The following is an 8,666-nucleotide window of genomic DNA, read 5'->3' on the forward strand; positions in this document are numbered from 1 at the left end:
CGGAGGAGGCCTGGAGAATTTTCAAAGAGCAGGTCGGAGTCATTGCTCCTGGCCTGGATCTTTCCCCTCTTGATCCTGATAAGATTGTTGTGGATGGGGCTATTATTTCTCCTCCCTAATCTGAGACGGATTCTGAGCTGAAGACCCGTGGACAAAGACTTGTAGAATCTCCATCGTGAGGATCAACTGGAGGGATCTCAGCTGACGTTTTCAAATGCTCCGACCCCTACTGTCGAAGAGACTGCTCTGTCCTTCCCTACCGCTGATCCGACCTCTTTTCCCTCTGGTGACTCTTAATTTTTCTTCTTTTAATTGATTTGAGCTATTGGGGGCTGGTAGTGGGAAAACGTGATTCACACTTTTCACATCTCCACACAACTAACCAGCAAGTGCACTGGGTCGTCCAAGTAATAAACCTTACGTGAGTAAGGGTCGATCCCACGGAGATTATCGGCTTGAAGCAAGCTATGGTTATCTTGTAAAGCTCAGTCAGGCGGATTCAAATGGTTATGAGGTTTTGATAATTAAAATACAAATAAAACATAAAATAAAATAAAGTTACTTATGTAATTCATTGGTGGGAATTTTAGATAAGCGTCTAGAGATGCTTTGTTGCTTCTGAACCTCTGCTTTCCAATTGCCTTCTTCCAACCATGCGTGCTCCCTTCCATGGCAAGCTGTAAGATCCTCTCAGTGAAAATGGTCCTCTTTGGTTTCTGCACGGCTAATCAACTGTCGGATTTCTCGTCTCGGATGAAAAATACCAGGCACAGCAACTGCATGGCTAATCATCTGTCGGTTCCCGCTAGCGTCGGAATAGAATCCATTGATCCTTTTACACACTATCACTGCACCCAACATTCGCAGGTTTGAAGCTCTTCACAGTCATCCCTTCCCGGATCCTACTTGGAATACCACAGACAAGGTTTAGACTTTTCAGATACCAGGAATGCTGCCAATGATTCTAGCCTATACTACGAAGATACTAATCTCACGGACTCGGTCCGGGTATTAGATACTCAAGAGAATATACTCCAACTGTCGTCCAATGACTACGTTGAACATCATGTAGACCGTTTTGTGGTTGTCAGGCACGCGGATCTTGGCTAAGCGAGTAACGAAGATTGGGTGATTGTCATGGGTCACCCCTTCATTCTGACTTAACTGAAGTAAGTACGAGAGTATATCTTGGAGAAGAAGTAGGCGTGAAATTGAAAGAAAAACAATAGTACTTGCATTAATTCATGAAGAACAGCAGAGCTCCACACCTTCATCTATGGGGTGTAGAAACTCCACCGTAAAAAATACATAAGTGAAAAAGGTCTAGGCATGGCCGAATGGCCAGCCTCCAAGTCCAAGTCTAAGGACTAAATGTCCAGAGATCTCAATACAATAGTAAAAAGTGCTATTTATACTAAACTAGTAACTTATGTTTACAGAAAATGAGTAACTAAGTGCAAATAGTGCAGAAATCCACTTTCGGGGCCCACTTGGTGTGTGCTTGGGCTGAGCCTTGAGCTTTACACGTGCATAGGCTGTTTCTGGAGTTAAATGCCAGCTTGGGTGCCAGTTTGGGCATTTTATGCTAGAAAGTTTTAGGCTGGCTTTGGATGCCAGTTTGGGCCATCAAATCTCGAGCAAAGTATAAACTATTATATATTGCTGGAAATCCCAGGATGTCTACTTTCCAACGCAATTGAGAGCGCGCCAATTGGGCTTCTGTAGCTCCAGAAAATTCACTTCGAGTGCAGGAGGGTTAGAATTCAACAGCATCTGCAGTCATTTTTCAGCCTCTGAATCAGATTTTTGCTCAAGTCCCTTATTTTCAGCCAAAATTACCTGAAATCACAAAAAAACACACAAACTCATAGTAAAGTCCAGAAATGTGATTTTTGCATAAAAACTAATAAAAATTATAATAAAAAGTAACTAAAACATACTAAAAACTATGTAAAAATAATGCCAAAAAGGGTATAAAGTATCCGCTCATCACAACACCAAACTTAAATTGTTGCTTGTCCCCAAGCAACTAAAAACAAAATAGGATAAAAATAAGAGAAAATACAATAAATTCCAAACTTATTAATGAATTTAGTTCCAATTAGATGAGCGGGGCTAGTAGCCTTTTTGCTTCTGAACAGTTTTGGCATCTCACTTTATCCTTTGAAGTTCAGAATGATTGGCTTCCATAGGAACTCAGAATTCAGATAGTGTTATTGATTCCCCTAGTTCAGTATGTTGATTCTTGAACACAGCTACTTTATGAGTCTTGGCCGTGACCCTAAGCATTTTGTTTTCCAGTATTACCACCTGATACATAAATGCCACAGACACATAACTGGGTGAACCTTTTCAGATTATGACTCAGCTTTGCTAGAGTCCCCAGTTAGAGGTGCCCAGAGCTCTTAAGCACACTCTTTTTACTTTGGACCACGACTTTAACCGCTCAGTCTCAAGCTTTTCACTTGACACATTCACGCCACAAGCACATGGTTAGGAACAGCTTGATTTAGCCGCTTAGGTCAGGATTTTATTCCTGTGGGCCCTCCTATCCATTAATGCTCAAATCCTTGGATCCTTTTTACCCTTGCCTTTTGGTTTAAAGGGCTATTGGCTTTTTTTGCTTGCTTTTTCTTTTTTCTTTCTTTTTTTATATATATATTTTTTTCGCAAGCTTTGTCTATTCACTGCTTTTTCTTGCTTTAAGAATCAATTTTATGATTTTTCAGATTATCAATAGCATTTCTCTTTTTTCTTTATTCTTTCAAGAGCCAACAATTTTAACATTCATAAACAACAAATTCAAAAATATGCACTGTTCAAGCATTCATTCAGAAAACAAAAAGCATTGCCACCACATCAAAATAATTAAGCTAATTTCAAGATAGAATTCGAAATTCATGTACTTCTTGTTCTTTTGCAAATAAAAAACACTTTTCATTTAAGAAAGGTAAGGGATTCATAGGACATTCATAGCTTTAAGACATAGACACTAGACACTAATGATCATGTAATAAAGACACAAACATAGACAAAACATAAATCATAGAATTCAAAAATAGAAAAATAAGAACAAGGAAATTAAAGAACGTGTCCACCTTAGTGATGGCGGCTAGTTCTTCCTCTTGAAGATCTTATGGAGTGCTTGAGCTCCTCTATGTCTCTTCCTTGCCTTTGTTGTTCCTCCCTCATGGCCTTTTGGTCCTCTCTGATTTCATTGAGGATAATGGAGTGCTCTTGGTACTCCATCCTTAGTTGCCCTATGTTAGAACTCAGTTCTCCTAAGGAGGTGTTGATTTGCTCCCAATAGTTTTGTAAAGGAAAGTGCATCCCTTGAGGCATCTCAGGGATTTCTTGATGAGGAATTTTCTCATGCTCTTGTTGAGGTCCATGAGTGGGCTCTCTTATTTGCTCCATCTTCTTCTTAGTGATGGGCTTGTCCCCTTCAATGAGGATGTCTTCCTCTATGACAATTCCAGCTGAATTGCATAGGGTATAGATGAGATGAGGGAAGGCTAACCTTGCCAAAGTGGAGGGCTTGTCCGCCACCTTGTAGAGTTCTAGAGGTATGATCTCATGAACTTCTACTTCCTCTCCAATCATGATACTATGGATCATGATAGCCCAGTCTATTGTAACTTCAGACCGGTTGCTAGTAGGAATGATAGAGTGTTGGATGAACTCCAACCATCCACTAGCCACGGGTTTGAGGTCAAGCCTTCTTAATTGAACCGGCTTGCCTCTTGAGTCTCTTTTTCATTGAGCTCCTTCCACACAAATGTCCCTAAGGACTTGGTCCAACCTTTGATCAAAGTTGACCCTTCTAGTGAAAGGATGAGGATCTCCTATCATCATTGGCAAGTTAAATGCCAACCTCACATTTTTTCGGACTGAAATCCAAGTAATTTTCCCGAACCATTGTGAGCCAATTCTTTGGGTTCGGGTTCATACTTTGATCATGGTTCTTATTGATCCATGCATTGGCATAGAACTCTTGAACCATTAAGATTCCGACTTGTTGGATTGGGTTGGTGAGAGCTTTCGAACCTCTTCTTTGAATCTCACATTGGATCTCCGGATATTCACCCTTTTGAGCATGAAGGGGACTTCGGGAATCACTTTTTTCTTGGCCATGACTTCATAGAAGTGGTCTTGATAGACCTTTGAGATAAATCTCTCCATCTTCCATGACTCAGAGGTGGAAGCAATTGCCTTCCCTTTCCTCTTTCTAGAGGTTTCTCCGGCCTTAGGTGCCATTAATGATTATGGAAAAATAGAAAAGCACAGCTTTTTCCACACCAAACTTAAAAGGTTTGCTCGTCCTCGAGCAAAAGAAGAAAGAAAGGAGTAGAAAAAGAAGAAATGGAGGAGATAGAGGGGGGATGAGTGGTTCGGCCAAGGGGGGTTAAGTGTGTATGAAGTGTGAAATTGAAGGTAGTGAGGAGGGGGTATTTATAGGGTAGGAGAGAGAGGGAATTCGGTCATGAAGGGTAGGTTTGGGAGGGAAATGGTTTGAATTTGAATGGTGAGGTAGGTGGGGTTTATGATGGATGAATGTGATTGGTGAAGAGAATATGGGGAAGAAGGTAGGATTTGATAGGTGAATGGTGTTTGGGGAAGAGGTATTGATGTGATTGGTCAAGGGTATTTGGGGAAGAGTGTTATGGAAAGGTGTGAAGAGGAGAGAAGAAGAGGTGGGGTAGGTGGGGATCCTATGGGGTTCACAGATCCTGAGGTGTCAAGGAATTCTGCTCCCTGCACCATCCTGGCGTTCAAATTCCCTCAGTGTGCCAATTTTGGCGTTAAACGCCAGCTCTCCTACCTTTCCTGGCGTTAAACGCCAGTCTGCTGCCCCTTTCTGGCGTTTAACGCCAGCCAGACGCCAGACACCCTTTTCTGGCGTTAAACGCCCAGAGTGCTGCCCATTCTGGCGTTTAACGCCCAGAATGCTACCAGGCTGGGTGTTAAACGCCCATTATGCTATCCTTACTGGCGTTTAAACGCGAGTAAGCATGTCCTTCAGGGTGTGCTATTTTTGATGCTGTTTTTGATTTTGTTTTAATTCTGCAGTTATTTTTATGACTTCACATGATCATCAACCTAAAGAAAACATAAAATGACAATGGAATATAAATAAATATAATTAAATAACATTGGGTTGCCTCCCAATAAGTGCTTCTTTATTGTCAATAGCTTGACAGTGAGCTCTTAGAGAGCTTCACAGAGACTCAGAGCTTGATGATGGCCTCCCAACACCAAACTTAGAAGTTGAGTGTGGGGGCTCTATTTGACTCTGTATTGAGAGAAGCCTTTCATGCTTCCTCTCCATGGTTACAGAAGAAGATCCTTGAGCCTTAAACACAAGGTAGTCCTCATTCAATTGAAGGACTAACTCTCCTCTGTCCACATCAATCACAGCTCTTGCTGTGGCTAGGAAGGGTCTTCCAAGGATGATGGATTCATCCTCATCCTTCCCAGTGTCTAGGATTATGAAGTCAGCAAGGATGTACAGGCCTTCAACCTTCACTAAGACATCCTCTACAAGTCCATAAGCCTGTTTTCTTGAATTGTCTGCCATCTCTAGTGAGATTCTTGCAGCTTGTACCTCAAAGATCCCTAGTTTCTCCATTACAGAGAGTGGCATGAGGTTTATACTTGAACCAAGGTCACACAGAGCCTTCTTAAAGGTCATGGTGCCTATGATGCAAGGTATTAAGAACTTTCCGGGATCCGGTTTCTTCTGAGGTAATTTCTGTTGAACTAAGGTATTCAGTTCATTAATGAGCAATAGAGGTTCATCCTCCCAAGTCTTATTACCAAATAATTTGGCATTCAGCTTCATAATTGCTCCTAGATACTGAGTGAATTACTCTTCAACAATATCTTCATCCTCTTCAGAGGAAGAATACTCATCAGAGCTCATGAATGGCAACAGTAAGTTCAGTGGAATCTCTATGGTCTCTATATGAGCCTCAGATTCTTTTTATTCCTCAATGGGGAACTCATTATTGGCTAGTGGATGTCCATTGAGGTCTTCCTCATTGGAAATCACTGCCTTCTGACTCTCTCCAGGTTCGGCCATGTTGAGTATATTGATGGCCTTGCACTCTCTTTTTGGATTCTCTTATGTATTACTTGGGAGAGTACTAGGAGGAGTTTCAGCCACTCTTTTACTCAGTTGACCCACTTGTGCCACCAAATTTCTAATGGAGGACCTTGTTTCAGTCATGAAACTGAGAGTGGTCTTAGATAGATCAGAGACTATGGTTGCTAAGTTAGAGAGGCTCTGCTTAGAATTCTCTGTCTGTTGCTCAAAAGATGATGGAAAAGGCTTGTTATTGCCAAAACTATTTCTTTCACCATTATTATCATTGAAGCCTTGATTGGGCTTCTACTGATCCTTCCATGAGAAATTGGGATGATTTCTCCATGAAGGATTATAGGTGTTTCCATAGGATTCTCCCATGTAATTCACCTTTTCCATTGCAGGATTCTCAGGGTCATAAGCTTCTCCTTCCGAGGAGGCTTCTTTAGCACTGCCGGATACAGCTTGCATTTCAGTCAGATTCTGAGAAATCATATTGACTTGCTGAGTCAATATTTTATTCTGAGCCAATATGGCATTCAGAGTATCAATCTCAAGAACTCCTTTCTTCTGAGTCACCCCATTATTCACAGGATTTCTTTCAGAAGTATACATGAACTGGTTATTTGCAACAATTTCAACGGGTTCCTGGGCTTTTGTAGGCGTCTTCTTCAGATGAAGATATCCACCAGCAGAGTGGTCCAATGACATCTTGGATAATTCAGACAGACCATCATAGAATATACATAGGATGCTCCATTTTGAAAGCATGTCAGAAGGACACCTTCTGATCAATTGCTTGTATCTTTCCTAAGCTTCATAGAGGGATTCACCTTCCTTCTGTCTGAAAGTTTGGACTTCCACTCTAAGCTTGCTCAACTTTTGAGGTGGAAAGAATTTGGCCAAGAAAGCATTGACCAACTTTTCCCAAGAGTTCAGGCTTTCTTTAGGTTGTGAGTCCAACCATATCCTAGCTCTATCTCTTATAGCAAAAGGGAAAAGCATGAGTCTGTAGACCTCAGAATTAACCCCATTGGTCTTAACAGTGTCACAGATTTGTAAGAATTCAGCTAAGAACTGATGAGGATCTTCCAATGGAAGTCCATAAAACTTGCAATTCTGCTGCATTAGAGAAACTAATTGAGGCTTAAGCTCAAAGTTGTTTGCTCCAATTGCAGAAATTGAGATGCTTCTTCCATAGAAGTCAGAAGTTGGTGCAGTAAAGTCACCAAGCATCTTCCTTGCATCTCCACCATTGTTGTTATTTTTGGCTACCATAACTACTTTTTTAAAAATTTCTGTTAGGTCCTCTCCAGAGTGTTGTGCTTTAGCTTCTCTTAACTTCCTCTTTAGAGTCCTTTCAGGTTCAGGATCAGCTTCAACAAGAGTGTTCTTATCCTTGTTCCTACTCATATAAAAGAAGAGAACAGAGAAGAAGAGGAATCCTCTATGTCACAATATAGAGATTTCTTTATGTGAGTAGAAGAATAGAAGAATGATGTAGAGATAGAATGAGAAGAATTCGAACACAGAGAGAGGGAGAGGGTTCGAATTATAAGAAGAGAAGTGTTAGTGAATAAAATAAATAGAAAGAGATGAGAGAGAGAAGAGTATTCGAAAATTAATAAAATAAAAATATTTTTGTTTTTATTTTAATTATTAGTTAGAATTCGAAATTTAAGAGGAGAAAATAAAATAAAATTAGAATTTAAAATAATTAGTTAATGAAAAAGAATTTTGAAAAAGGTGGGTAATGGTTTTCGAAAATTAGAGAGAGAGAAAGGTAGTTAGGTGGTTTTGAGAAAGATAAGAAATAGTAAAACAAACTAAAAGTCAAATAGTTAATTGAAAAAGATTTGAAAATCAATTAGAAGTTAGAAAAAGATTTTGAAATTAAGTTTTGAAAAAGGATATGATTGAAAGATATGATTGAAATTTATTTTAAAAAAGATTTGAGAAGGAAATTCAAAAGATTTGATTTTTGAAATTAAAGTTGATTACTTGACTAACAAGAAACTAAAAGATATGATTCTAGAATTTAAATATTGATCCTTTCTTAATAGGCAAGTAACAACTTGAAAATTTTTTAATCAAAACATTAAATGTTAGCAATAATTTCGAAAATTATGAAATAAAATTAAGAAAAAGATTTTGAAAATTAATTTTGGGATTTTCGAAAACATGAAAGAAAAATGAAAATGATTTGATTTTTGAAAAATATTTGAAAAGATAGAATTTTTAAATTGAAATTTTGACTTGACTAACAAGAAACAACTAAATTTTAAAAATTTTTGACTAAGTCAATCCCAAAATTTCGAAATTTATTAGAAGAATAAGGGAAAGATTTTTTTTTATTTTTGAATTTTTAATGAGGAGAGAGAAAAAAAAGATATCATTTTGTTGTTTTTCTCTCTTTTTTTTCATTTCATTAAACAGCAAAAATGAAACAAAACATAAAAATTTAAGATCAAAACAATAAATGCATGCAAGAACACTTTGAATGTCAAGATGAACACCAAGAACATATTTTTGAAATTTTTTTTAGAAAAGAAACACATGCAAGACACCAAACTTAAAAGTT

General features: G+C 38.8%; 1 non-coding gene across 1 annotated transcript; it reads left to right on the forward strand.

Moving 5' to 3' along the window:
* The first annotated feature begins 6,850 nt into the window (after window positions 1-6,850).
* On the forward strand, window positions 6,851-6,958 carry LOC148544466 (small nucleolar RNA R71). The gene has a single exon (XR_015901389.1). It is a non-coding gene; the product is annotated as a small nucleolar RNA R71 (small nucleolar RNA).
* Window positions 6,959-8,666: the final 1,708 nt, after the last annotated feature.

This window comes from Arachis ipaensis, chromosome B9 (genome assembly GCF_059453495.1).
Source record: "Arachis ipaensis isolate K30076 ecotype BB chromosome B9, ASM5945349v1, whole genome shotgun sequence".
NCBI lineage: Eukaryota > Viridiplantae > Streptophyta > Magnoliopsida > Fabales > Fabaceae > Arachis > Arachis ipaensis.